General features: G+C 40.1%; 1 non-coding gene across 1 annotated transcript; it reads right to left on the minus strand.

Annotated features, from left to right (window-relative positions):
- Positions 1–1538: 1538 nt before the first annotated feature.
- On the minus strand, positions 1539–1645 carry LOC122817440. The gene has a single exon (XR_006367258.1). It is a non-coding gene; the product is annotated as a U6 spliceosomal RNA (small nuclear RNA).
- Positions 1646–11668: the final 10023 nt, after the last annotated feature.

Raw genomic sequence — 11668 nt, forward strand, 5'->3', positions numbered from 1 at the left:
TATGATTGGAAGTATTGCAGCCCCATACCAGGCAGTGATGTAATTGGTAAGGACACTTTTGATGGTACCCCTGTAAAAGGTTTGGAGGATGGTCTTCAACAGTTTTGTCTTCCTGAGTTTCCTTAGGAAGTGCAAGCATTGCTCAGCTTTTTTGACCATGTAAGATATATGGACTGACAAGGACAGGTCCTCAGTGATATGTACTCCCAGAAATGTTGTACTTTTGACCCTTTCCACTGTCATCCCTTTCTTTTCTAGAGGTTCTTGTTGTTCTTGAGACCTTCTGAAATCCACAGTCAGTTCCTTAATCTTGGTGACATTCAGTGTTAAGTTGTTGTTGTCACACCAGCCCAACAGATGTTCGAACTCATTCCTGTAAGCTGTCTCCTCTCTGTCTCTGACCAGACTTATGACCATGGTGTCATCCGCAAATTTGATGATTTTACTGGACTCATGTCTGGCCAAGCAGTCATGTGTCAGCAAAGGGAAGGTGAAGGTGAACTATGGACACATGGTGATAGAAGTTTAGATTGCTATCAACCTGTGTTCCCAAGTCTAACACCACTGGGTTTGAGCTTAGAGGAGTGCTATCTATATCATAATTAGCAGGGGCTACATCTTTGCCAAAAGGCATAATGAGGCATTTTTTTGCATTTAATTTTAGTCAATGACTTAGGCACCAATCATTTGTCTGCATCAGCCCCTTCTGTAATATGCTTACATCATTGGAGGACTCATTGATTGCGCTCAGTTTGCAGTCATCTGCAAATTTGGTAAGCCACAAGCCATCTATTTTTGCCTGGACCTCAGAAAAATAGATTCCAAACAGTAGTGGGCCCAGCACAGATCCTTGAGGTACCCCACTGGTAACTAGTCTACTGGTGAAGGTGTACTCCCCAATTTTGACAATGTGCACTCTGTCAGTGAGCCAGTTGGCTACCCATCTAGTGGCATATGGGTTAATCCTCATCTATGAGAGGGGGATTGTGTCAAAAGGCTTGGCTAAATCAAGATAGGTGGTGTGTACTGCTTTGCCTTCATCTATGGCTTTGGTGACATTCTCAAAGAAGTCCACCATGTTTAATAAACAAGATCGACCCTTGACAAAACCAAACTGGGTCCAGTCAAGAGTTTGAAGGTAGGTGCAGATAAGGCTGGTTAGGCTTATGGGTTGATAGTTTCCTGGGTCAGTTGATGGATCCACTTTGTGCAAGGGGTTGCTGTTGCTGCTCTCCACTCTACCTGACCAAATCCAGTGCTCAGGCTATGGTTAAAGAGAGTGCTAAGTGGTTCCACTAGGTCTTATTTTAGATTGTTTACTAAGCAACCTGGGAAGTTATCTGGTCCCACAGAGGCTGTTTTTGGCCTTGCAGAGTTTTTGTATGACCTGTTTTTTCGAGATACTCAGTAGAGGATTGGTGTCAGGAATAATTGGGGGTATGGCTAAAATAGAAAGAAGAAAGGTTTCACTGACATCTAAACTCAGATCACTGGATTCAGAGTCCAGAGTGCAAACCATTACACAATGGAAGCATTTGCAAAATATGGAATGCTTCACAAATTTGCATGTCATCCTTGAGCAGAGGCCATGCTACTTTTCTCTTTATTGTTTCAATTTTAGTATATATGCTGTCAAAGCAAGCACTAGACTAGCAGCCCTTGTGGACCAGTTTAAGCCTAACCAATTTCTCTTAGGGAGAATCAAACATTGTACCTCTTGTGTATGAGGTAATCACATTAACCATTATGCCATCCCCCAACTCTCTTCATGCGTGATTTTATAAAATGAGAATATAACTGCATGCTGTCTAGGGACCATAAACAGAATTAGGTCCTTGATAAGACATAGATGGGTACTTTTGTAATTAAATAAATATGGCCTATTGGCAGATTTCTAGGTCTGGGTGGGATCAGCATTTTATGTTAAGCATTTTGCAGCCCAAGAAAAAGGCGATACTTACGTATTATTGCAACCAGATTTTTGCGGGCGCGAAATTCAGAATCTTCAACTGAAACCAGGCCGTGAACAACTGTAAGGTGTTACTGAAAGTCCTTATTGCAAACAAAAGCTTTGCATTGCCTTCTGAAACACAAAATAATTTTGAAATCCTCATCCTGATTTGCGTGCATTACAGATTCATGCTGAAATAGTCATGGCTGCTATCGTATTGACAGATGGAATCTGTAAGTACTGATTTCTCCACTTTCGACAAAGGGTCTAACAGCTAGCAAGTAAGTAAGTAAGTAAGCAAGTTTTCCTTAGCCTGAAATCAACAGCGGCAGCATAAGGTTACATAGCTTTAGTTCAGGAGAAATAATTTTTGATTATGTTAAAGTGACATTTGTTAACTGGATTACTCCAAGTGGGTACAGAGTAGACTTTCTCAGTGGAGAACTGAGGAGAAAAGCTCCACCAAACTGTCAGTGACATATATTACATTTAAATAAATACAGGAGAACAAGGTAATCCCAATAACCAACTCGACCAAAAGTGTAATAAGCTGTGCTTGTATTTATGGGAATGATTACGCTAACTTACATTGTTTGTTGGGTGCAGCAGTTAACGTAATATAACAGTCCGTAATGACAGGTGCTTCGCGCATGTCTTGCATTAGAAAGCATATTGCTGCCTGCTTAGTAACGTCGTGTAATTCATTCAGCAGTTTAAAACATTTGCTGGCATGTACAATTAGTAATGCTGAAATGAGCAGCAATATAGGTTTGCTTCATGAAAAGTAAGTCAGCTGTGGCTGTACTTTTGGGAATTACACAATGTTACAAATCTGGTTGCAATAATACGTAAGTACCGAAAGGACATACACAAACTTCAGATGTAATGGGGCAGAGCATGCACTTCACTTCATCTTGTCACAATCAGTGGATCAGACTGCAAACAAAGGAAGCAGCGTGGTTGTGGAATTGCATTACTTTAAGATTGCCAGGAAGTACTTTCATTTTAACCCATACATGAAAATGGCAAGTACAAGTGCTCACCTTTGCTTGATAAAGCCTAGATAGCTGAATGGCCATCAGGCAGGATGTACCAAACATTAATGGGAAATTGTAAACCCTAGGATGAGGTAAGTACTTCAGTCTAAGACACGGTTCTTTCTAAACTGTCAAGAATGATCATGCGACTAAACTCATTAAAAAGCAACTTGTGAGTGCTTTTACCTGGAAAACAATGTTATATACTCTCTGACACCACCGAATACTTACTAACCTTTGTAGTGATGTGTAAATTGCTTAGGAAAATGCCATTACAGAGTCACATCAATCCATCAAAACTGAATTATTTGACAATGCTTCATTAAGGCTACATTCAACCACGTGAAAAAAAAATAATAAGCTATAACATACCCTTGCAGTTGTAAAGAAGAAATAATCTTGCTCAGTGTTAAATCTGATGCCACTGAAACAGCAGTGATGGAAGTTTCAGTAAAAATCTTAGTAAATTCCCATTCCTACGAAACTGAGGCATGAAGCCCTGCCTGTGACCCATATGACATGTCCTGTTTATAACACCCACAGAGATTCCTTATTAAAAAGATACACACCTAAATAACATGTCCTACATGGGCCAACTCAAAGCCCTGTCACTATACTCAGTATCCTACAGACTGCTATGAGGTGACCTGTGTCTGGCATACAAGGCATTTTCCAAAAATTTAGATTTAGTGCACATGTTATGGAATAGACTCCCTATCCACATAAAACAAAGCTCATCCCTGCCCATATTCAAGTGCAATTTATATCTATTGATGGGATACAGAACACTTACCCCAGGCATGCCCCTGTACTACTAATGGACAGAGGCAGGTCCTAAATGTTTTATCCCATGCATAGGTCCCCTCAGATTATCTATGGTATGATCCCAGTTATTCACATTAGAGGTAATATATAATTATCGACCATGGGATGGGTAAGGCTATCTATAACCAAATGGGATAGGTTATTTTGAGCATGAAAAGGGAAACTGGTTAGGCTTAAAATGGCCCACTTGGGCAGCTTACATAGTACTTATCTATGAATCTATGCACCTATAATAGCTTGGGCAGTGGAGGGAGTGGCCCAAGAGAGACTCTAATGGAATGGATGTCAATGGCTCACCCATCCTAGGAAAAGGGAGGATGCTCTGATTTGCTACTTGAATGACACCTACAGGGAAATCATGTGTCACTCCTCAGAGTTTGAGCCTTTAGAGCACACACTGCTCAGAGATCTGATTGTCCATTTGGGCAGAAGTACACATGCTCCTCACTGCTGGTAGCACTAGCAGAGGTCTAGTGATTCACTTTGAGTGTAGGAGTTCCTGGAAAGTGAGTGAAGAGTTCACCAGATCTGATAGACTGTCATGCTTTCTACTACTTGAATGTCACCTTTCCTGTGGAATGACTTGGCTGATTAGGTCTTGCATCTATGAAATGAATGGACCAAAGGCTGTCACCTGAGCAGGATTGTGCCTGGTTATAGCCCTGTTAGGCTATCACTAGGGGACAGGTCCCCCTGCTATTACTAGGGAACAGGTCCTTAATGCCCTCTCTAAGGCCAAGAACACTGCATCAATGAGCCCAGACAATATCCCAGGATGCCTTCTAAATACCATGAAACATGACTTATTGGGCCCTGTGGAATTTCTATTTAACTGTAGCCTCCAAACAGGCTTTGTGCATCATTAATGGAGAACAGCAACAGTCATCCCTCTCCAGAAAGATGGGTCATCTACATACCCTAGAAACTACAGACCCATGAGTTTCACTAGCCTTATATGCAAAGTCATGGCAAGAATTATCATGGAAATGATCAATAATGATATAGGAAACCTCCAGACACTGCACCCAACCTAGTTTGGTTTCATCAAGGGCAGGTCATGCCTACTCAACCTGGTGGACTTCTTTCAGAAGGTCACCAAACAATGGATGAGGGCAAAATGGTTCACACTGCCTACCTTGACCTGGCCAAAGCATTTGACACAACATCACACTCAGGCATTGTTGACAAACTCAAGAGGTTTTGTACAAACTCATATGTCACCCAGTGGATAGCCAACTTGCTCACAGATAATTCCAAATAAGTTAAAATTGGGAGTCCATCTCTTCAAAGAGGCCAGTCACAAGTGGAGTCCCTCAGGGATCAGTCCTTGGCCCGCTCCTTTTTGGCATTTACTTCTCTTATTTCAACGCCAATGTCAGTGGTCTCTGGCTGACTAAATTTGCAGATGATTGCAAATTAGCAGCAATCACTGAATCGCACACTGACACAAATGTTCTCCAGGAAGGACTGACACAGACAAACAACTGGTATCAGAGCCATGGACTAAAACTAAATGCTAGGAAATGCATAATAGTATCCTTTGGGAAGTCATCCACCCCTGGTAACTACCATATTAACAACACACCGCTTCAAGTTGACCCAGTAGTCAGGGACTTAGGGACACACATAGACAGTAAATTGGCCTTTGACCATCACATGTCTGCAGTAGTGAGGAAATCATTCTATGCTGCTCAACCTATAAAGAAAGGTATGGCATCTAGGACCAAGGAAATTATTGTTCTTCTGTATTCAGCATTCATCAGATCTATATCCAACAAATGACAGAGGTTCCTCACTAAAAGAACAGAGAGCACACATAAAATCTCCTTTGCAGACCGCCTCAAGGCCCTATCCTTGTATTCCGTCTCCTACAGGCTTTTCAGAGGACATATGCCTGGCATACAGGGCATAGTCAGACCCCACTCTGATGGACCTCCTTCATGTCCACAAAATAACCAGCATCAGAATTGCCCATTCTAAAGACCTAAACCATGCCTGTGATATAAATAAGACCTGCTGGAGAGATATGTATGTATCCCAGAGACTACCCCGTCTATGGAACAGGCTCCCCATCCATGTGAAGCAGAGTTCCTCCCTAACTCAATTCAAGTGTAACTTGGACAATTGGATAGGGAACAGGAAATTCATCCCTGGCTTGGCACCTATGTCTCTAATGTACACAGGCAGCCTGTAAATAGCTTTATAATTTCCCAGACCCCTGCTTGTAAATGTTCTACCTCCCAAGCTCCTGCTTACACTTATCAAGGGTACCAGAACTTGTCAGAGATTTGGGATGCATGGCTAGGTGTAAAAAGGCCCTTGTGGTTGTTAGTCTAATAAAAACCTATGAACCTATGAAGTGGCCAATCTGGTGAAGGATGGGGTGGGGACACTGGGAAAGATCTGTTGGGAAAGCAAAAATTAAATACATAAATAAATCATGAAATAAATCCCTGCTAATATGCACTGATCGTAACAGCCAAATATATCAGATGTCGCAATGAATAAGACACTGATTTTTTTATTGTAAAAAACAATGTGTCACAAGATGCAGTGTTTTTATATTACACACACTCATATATATATATATATATATATATATGTGTGTGTGTGTGTGTGTGTGTGTGTGTGTGTGTGTATGTGTATGTGTGCATGTGTGTGTGTATGTGTGTGTGTGTGTGTGTGTGTGTGTGTGTGTGTGTGTGTGTGTGTGTGTGTGTGTGTGTGTGTGTGTGTGTATATATATATATATATATATATATGTGTGTGTGTGTGTGTGTGTGTGTGTGTGTGTAGATAGATATAGATATATGTGTGAGATATAGATATATGTGTGTGTATATGTATATATGTATATTATGTATATGACAAAAAATCCAGAAATGAAATAAAATATGTAAAAATAAATAAATAAATAAATAAATAACATATATCAAAACTGCAAGGACAGTCCCTTGCTATATTGCCTGCTATTGGTACTGTTTTCCCATGGCATGTCTTTCAATTTCTCTGCCATTTTCTAGAACAGAGAAGCAGAAATATTCTCTGGCACAAGAGAAGTGCTCACTTGGATGAGGCAGATAACTATACACAGATACATATATGAAGTTTGCCACATCCTAAAAGTAAGACTATAAGGTAGTGAGGAACAGACTTTAGTCATAGGATTCATAGGTGAATGCTAGACTAAATGCCCTGAAGGGCCATTTTAAGCCAAGCCAATAACCTAAGGTTAGAATTAAACCCTGGATCTAATGTCTATGAAGTAAAGATCTTAATCATTATGTTAATGTCATGGGGCTTATCTGTTGCTTCTGGCTTCCCAGAGTGGTCCTTTTGCCTACCTTACCCTAGATATAAAGCATTCATGTAAACTGGTCTTCATATAATGGATTGTGTTTGCCATTTCATGGTATTGATGCACAGTCCCAATGTGAAACTCTTACTGCACTGGTCTTCTTAGCATTAGTGAACGGGAATGTAGTTTTGTCTGTTCAGGCATGTACTGAGCACATTGTAAGTATATGACAAAGCAAAGGACAATAAGGACTTGTATAAATATTACCCAGTGCAATCTGCCTGCATGTAGCATGTTGCATGTACCCATTTAAGGTGCTTTTCCACCTTGCTTGATAACTACAAACCCTACCCCATAAGATGTGCTTCAAATCCAGTTGGGGTCCACTGCTAAACATATGATGAGATTTGTTTTTTTTTTTGGGGGGGGAGCATCATCCAAGCAGAAATGAAGGGGCTTTGTGTCCCACTCTACATCCTGTTTTCTGTTTCTGTTCAATAGGCAGTGTGTCCTCGTCCCAGTAGTGTAAGGGTAGGCTTTATTCCCCCCACCTAATGTAGGACCACCAAAGTGTTTCACCATGGAGCTTTTTAATTCATTCACTCCAATGGAGCTCAGGAAGTTTGCACTGTAACTTCCAGTGGGCATAGCCAAAACCTTTTGACAGAATCAAATTATGTCATCATATTTCAAACAAATGTCTGTATCTCTGGAACCACGGGGGTTATGAAAGAAGTATAAATGCCAAAGTCTTCAGCACAAACTATTTTTATAGTGGTAGTATTCTTCTGGTTGTAGGTCTTAAATTTTTATAAGTCACAGTAAACACAATAGCAATTACATTTGTAATATTTTGTAAATAGCTTACAATATCTCAGCAACCACTCAAGTTACACACTTACTGTCAGCAGCATTTTATTCGTCTAGCTGAGAGCTTTCATATGAGGTTAAGGAATTCTGTCTGTGTTACTTGGTTGTTGTGATATTTAGAAAAATGTGAAAATTATATCTTAATAAAGTAATATCATAAAAACAACAGTTAGTATCTCTTTACCTGCACTAGACAGAGGTCAAATATTAATGCAGTCAAGTTTGCCATTGTGTAAGCTTTAAGATAAAATATTTTAAAACCTTGTACATAGTATGGTTTTGGAATTATTGATGCAAATATGAACAAGTAATATTTGATGCCTAGAGGCGTCAGTAGGAGTTAACTGCAGATGTACCTAGAAGCATCACTCGGGTGTAATGAGTTAATTGTTTTACTTGATCCACAGGCCTGAAAACAACCAATATCACCTCTAACCCCAAGCAAAATGGTTCATGTTGTGCAGTTAAGGGGTATTATTTTCTTTGAAACCCAAATGCCTCCTGTGGCATCTGGCATATTCATTCACATCACTGTGGAGGCCTGCAATACCTCCTCTGGTACATGAATGCTTGCAGCAGAGCTATTGTCACCAGCTTGGCAAAGGCAAGCACATGTCCGCAATCAGTGCTGCACGCTATCTGCTTGCTCACTACTAGATGCAGCCATTGCGGGTCTATATTATAACATCGACTGTTAAAAGCAGCGAACACCCTTACCTCGACACATCTTAACCATAACACTAAATCTCGAACGGCCAGACAGCAATTTTTTTCCCAGGGAAAAAAAATCGCTGGGCCAACAAAAAAAAACAAACAAACCGACAGACAAAATAAAGTGTGAGGCTTCGCCCCCCCCCACACACCCCCACTTAAATATACTAACTCCAAGATCAGACTACAGTGGAGGAAATGGCAAATTTCCGACAATGACCCAGCAATTTTTTTCCCTGGCAAACAAATCACTGTTCTGGCCGTTCAAGATTTAGTGTTTAGGTAAAGATGTGTCGAGGTAAGGGTGTTCGCTATTTTTAACAGTTGATGCTATAATGTAGACTTGACATTGCATCCCTTGCTAGCAATATCTGCTCTTTCCCACCTGCCCTTCTCAGCTTCTGTAGTACCCTGCTCATGCAGATCACATTCAGCGCTTTAACTTCTGTAACACTGAGCCAAAGCCAGCTGTATGTAGTTAGTTTCATGAAATGGTATTTTAAACTCTTCAAGTATTAATCTCATTCTGATAATAACTCACTTGGTATGTTTTGTGTTTCATCTCTCTCTGCATGGACTGTTCATATAAGAAGCACAGTTAACCCATCAATGAGCTATTCCTAGTATAAATTACTCTACTGACATCATGTTGCATAAAATTCAAATTATTTTCAAGTGCACAGATTTTGATGTCATGTTGTGAGCTCCTGCATAAGCCAATTGTCAAATCCACATCTTGTTAGATATATCACCCGTGCTCTCCTCCTATTCTTTCATACAGCCCTTTACGTTATACATTTCTACATATTCCACCATGTTACTTCTTATAAAGTCTCATTTAAGATGATTTCTGATTGTCCATTTCTTTTTGATCACTTTCCTGAAAGTCTTCTTATGTTATTTCATTGTCTCACTTTATTTTGCTCAGTGGCTGTAGGGTTAGGGCCAGTAACAATGTTTTAATCATGATTTGTAGCCTCTGATTAGTATAAGAGGGAAGCATGGCTCAAGACATAGAAAGATTGGTCACTACTATCACACATCTGCCATTCACTTGATGTATTGTGAAAATCAGAAAGATAGCATTTCCAAACATACAAAGCAGGTATTAGAGAGTGAATGAATGAATGAATGGACAACAATTATACACTTGGATACAAATGTTTCCATTTTCCATCAAAAACACATTTTATTAATTTAATTGCTAGTCTGGAGTCTTTGTGTTTTAATAAGTAAATGGTCAGAGACTGACCTAAGCCTGTAATGTAAACATGCTAACTGTGGTGGGAAAAATGTGTTGTGATGGCTGCATCTTTAGTCCCAAAATGTTCATTTTTTGTCAGCTCTCTCTCTCTTTCCTTTAGTGTTATACCAGCCATTTAGAAAATACAACTGGACTCCCTCTCCTTAAAGTCTGTCTGCCTCCTTTCCTCTAATTACTATAGGGAAATCTCCAACTTATAATACCTCACAAAAATCTTTGAAGAGCTTGTTTTTCAGGTGCTCTAGAAGTTTAGGAAAATATGTGGCATTCTCTATTTTGTTCCAGTATGGTTGAGGCCCGGACATAGAACCCTTACTATGGTGAGTTTCTGACACCATTCATTTGAAAAATGGTAAGGGTCTTCTCAAGTGTACTCTTTTTGTAAATTAGAAGAAGGCTTTTTGCATCTGATCCCTACTTTGATCGTCTAGGCTCACTGAATCCATTACTGTCTCGTCAGTTCCCAAGGAATAAGGGCCCTGTGACTTTTTCATTCTTTTGCGGGTGAGACTCAGAAGATGGGAGTGGTGCTGACTTCCACAGCAGGGGCAGAGATTTGCTTTGTAAGGCTTAGTGTCCCTGACTGAAGCTGTGAGTTATTTTAGCACTGAGGCAAAGTTATATTTTACTACTATTATCTTATTACTTGCATATTTTCCGCTATTATCTTAATTGTCTTTGCTTCATCTGTAAATCAGAAATTAATTTTCTTCGTATTTCCTTTACCTGTTATTTTTCCGTAGCTTTGATTAGTATCGTTGTCTAGCATAGATCTACAGTACAGAAGGTCAACCCAATCTCCAGCATAGCACTGTCGTTACTCTGCACTGCGTAGGATTGCAGCTGCATGAAGACATCAGTACTCCCACATCTGCATGTTGATGTCAGGTAGGTGGGTACACTTTGGTAACATTAGTCAAAGAGTATGAGACCCATATTATATGCAGATGAACACCAGTATGCAGGATACATTTCTTTTAGTAGAGCTCTGAGCTATGCTGTCCATGCCTTCATATGACCTCAGTTGCACTGGTCTTTACTGCTTACTTTTATTCTATTCTAGTCTATTCTATTCTGTTCTGTTCTGTTCTGTTCTATTCCTATGTATGTTATGCAATGCATCTATGCATTTCTATGTTAGGGGGTATGAGCACAGGTTCACAGTGTTGTACTACTATACACATGAGCTGTACACCACGGTGCCCCTGGAAATGCTCTTCTAATATCCCATTTCAAAATAGGGTACAATGTGTTCCACTTTCCTAACCTCTTAATATGCCATTGCTATTTAAAGTGCATGTAATGCCTGGTGTAAATTTAGGGTGCACACTTATACTGTACTGTACTGTGTGCCCTAAGAGCTGAGTCACACTGTAATCTAAACATCTAAATCAGTGTTTACATTTCAAGTGCTTAGACCAGCCATAGTCATACAACTTAATGTTGTACAGTCTCCCCTCCTTAATACCTGGCCAACTATGTTTAAAGGTATGGTATGCATTGGCATCCAGCTATGTACCTTGCCATGTCTCCTGCAGCCTGTCACCTCTCCCACACAACATTGTTCTTTTATTTAGTGCTCAGTACGCTGTTAAATAAATGGTGCTCAGTGCTGCTGTGATGTATGTCTTTCATTCTGCACAGCTGCACACTGGGCAGCCACTGAAAGAATTTTCATTCAACCTGGAAATCGCAACTGTCAGAGCAGCATC

The sequence above is a fragment of the Protopterus annectens genome, chromosome 12.part0 (assembly GCF_019279795.1).
Source record: "Protopterus annectens isolate FY-2018-M chromosome 12.part0, PAN1.0, whole genome shotgun sequence".
NCBI classification, from domain to species: Eukaryota; Metazoa; Chordata; order Ceratodontiformes; family Protopteridae; genus Protopterus; species Protopterus annectens.